The 2,795-nt window shown below is 63.0% G+C and overlaps 1 pseudogene; it reads left to right on the top strand.

The window, feature by feature from the left end:
* Positions 1-323: 323 nt before the first annotated feature.
* LOC100458570 (tektin-4-like) lies at positions 324-1,936 on the top strand (annotated as a pseudogene).
* Positions 1,937-2,795: the final 859 nt, after the last annotated feature.

The raw sequence follows: 2,795 nt of genomic DNA, 5'->3' as shown, positions 1-2,795 counted from the left end.
GGGAGCTCCGCACAGGACAGGATCAGAGAGCAAACCAAGAACAAATGGATGAATCAAGGAAGGGGCCAGGGCAGCAGGTCCCCACCCACACCCTGAACCCTAAGGGTGGGACACAGAGGCTGGAGACGGGCTGGCCCCAGGATCCTCTAAGTGACAGGAACCCTTGGCCACTGCTGATTGTCCCGAGGCGGGTACAGGGATGGTGGGGCTGGGGCTGCCTGGCCCTTTAAGAGGGCAGTTCTGCCCGCCGCCCTGAATGCCCCCTTCCCCAGCCACTGGAGAGGGGATCCCGTTTCTTAGCAACAGGAAGCTCTTGGTTTACAGTGTCACCCAGGCGACTGGGAGCCGCGTCCTGCTCTGGGACTCAGCCGCTGGAGCTGTCACGCTGACCGCACTGGGCTGACCACACACATTCCTCACTCCCCTGGCCCTGGTGGGCGGCGGGCACCATGGTGCAGAAGGATGTGCTCTTAACCAAAGAGCCGGCCCCGCAGGCGGTGCCGCCCTGCAAGCTGCCCTGCAAAGAGTACGACGTGGCCCGCAACACGGGCGCCTATACGTCCTCCGGCCTGGCCACCGCCGGCTTCCGCACCGCCAAGTACCTGCTGGAGGAGTGGTTTTAGAACTGCTATGCTGGCTACCACCAGGCCTTCGCCGACCGCGACCAATCGGAGCGGCAGCGGCACGAGAGCCAGCAGCTGGCCGCGGAGACCCAGGCGCTGGCGCAGCGCACGCAACAAGACTCCACGCCTAGGGTGGGCGAGCGACTGCAGGACACGCACGGCTGGAAGTCGGAACTGCAGCGCGAGGTGGCGGCGCTGGCTGCGGAAACCGACTTGCTGCTGGCCCAGAAGCAACGGCTGGAACGCGCCCTGGACGCCACGGAGGTGCCCTTCTCCATCGCCACTGACAACCTGCAGTGCCGTGAGCGCCGCCAGCACCCCAACCTCGTGCGCGACCATGCGGAGACGGAGCTGCTGAAGGTGCCAGCAGCCTTGGGTGGCCGGGACTTGTGGGCGCAGAAGACGGGCCCCGGCAGTTCACGTGGACAAGCCACGTGGCTGCTGCAAGCAAGCGGGAGCCCAGCCCTCTGCACGTGAGACCCGAGTCCCGAAATCTGGCCCCTTAGTGACAGACAGGAGGCAGCTTTGCCCCAGAGGGCCCCTGACTTCCAAGCAGCTATTTCTCTTCCTCTCCTCCTCCAATCCCTTTGAGTCCTGGTACAGTTATCCTGACTCTGGGCTCCCTGGGCTGAGCCACAAGGCACCTCCCCAGAGACCATCCCTGGCTGGGACAGTTGCTCCCGAGGTGAAAACCCAGGCCTGGGCCAGCACTGCCAGGATGGCCCAGGGTGGGGTGGGCTGGGAGCCACCGCTCCCATTTATCCTATACAGAGCTGGGGCCACAAAGATCTGCACCCGCAGGTCCTCTCTCCTCCATGTCCCCTGTAACTTCCCAATCCAGCCCAGCTTGTCTGTGGGGCAGCCCCATAGGGTGAGAGAGTAATTCAGTCCTGGCCCTGTTGCTGGCTCTGAAGAACTCTCTAGCCTCTCAGAGCCTGGGGCCTCCCTGAGAACCACTATAGGCCTGTAGACATTCATGAAAGATGTGGGGTGGGGGCAGCTGGTCTCCTGCCATACCCCCAAGCTCAAGCAAGAACCCTTGAGTCCCTCCCTCCCCTCATGCCTTCCCTCCTCCCTCCCTTACCCTTCTGCAGGCCCTTCCCCCTGCACCCTCTCAGTGCCTCAAGAACTCCTGCAGCTCCCGCAAACCCTCTGCCCACACCAAGGGCACCTGCCGAGTGACGGAGACACTGACGGTGCAGGAAGAGGCAAACCCGGCGACAGAAGGGCGCAGGACTCGGGCCCTGGCACACAAGGAGTTAGCCGGTGGTTGAGGCAAAGACCCTGATCACAGGGAAAAGGCTTGTTCCTACACACAGAAAATTAAACTGGCCAGGCAGTAAGAAGAAACACAGGGTCCTCCTCCTGTTCTTGGTGTAAGGATGGCCTTTCCCAGCACAGAGCCCTGAGGGGCAGCCTGGGCGGGCATCTGGGCCCCCAGAGTTTGGGTCCTCAGAGGCTGTCCAGGGGCCAGGGGCAGGCCAACGTTCCTGGGTGCACTGAGTGAGCAGCAGTGATGACTCCTGAAGCCTGGGGTGTGGGAACTGCCGCTGAGGGACTTTTCCAGCAGCCCATAGAAGGCCCTGGAGGAAAACACCTCACTTACAACGCACCAAGGAGAATGCCCAAAAGCCCAAGATAAACCCAGTGAGAGAGCAGAACTTGCACAGTCAGAGCTCAGGCCCGGCATTCAGCTCCTTCTGGTTGCTCAGGTGTTGACCAAGGCCTGCGGCAGCTGGGCCTGCTGGGATCCTCACCAGGGAGGGGCTCTGGTGCTCAGGGCGTCTCCTCCCTCAGGAAGCCGACCTCATCCGGAACATTCAGGAGCTGCTGAAGAGAACCATCATGCAAGCAGTGAGCCAGATCCGGTGGGTCGAGGGCTGCCCAAGGGATGACTCCTGACCCCACCCACGGCTGGTCATGGGGCAAGGCATTGAACCACAGGACCCCGAGGCTCAGAGCCGGCAGGGGCTGCCCCAGGTTACAGTGGGAGTGCAGGGCTGGGTGGGGAAGGTTCCGGCCCAGCCTGAGGTTGAGTGGCCAGAGCCCAGTCCCACATCTGATCTGCAGCCTCCCAGCCTGGGCGGCCGCACCTTGTCACTGCTGAGCATGAGGGCCGCCCGGGACAGGCCAGCCCAGAGCTCCCTCCTGAAGCAGGCATGAAGGTCCACC

This window comes from Pongo abelii, chromosome 13 (genome assembly GCF_028885655.2).
Source record: "Pongo abelii isolate AG06213 chromosome 13, NHGRI_mPonAbe1-v2.0_pri, whole genome shotgun sequence".
NCBI lineage: Eukaryota > Metazoa > Chordata > Mammalia > Primates > Hominidae > Pongo > Pongo abelii.
The sequence above is the reverse complement of the archived record's forward strand: the minus strand, read 5'-3'. Positions and strand labels throughout refer to the sequence as shown.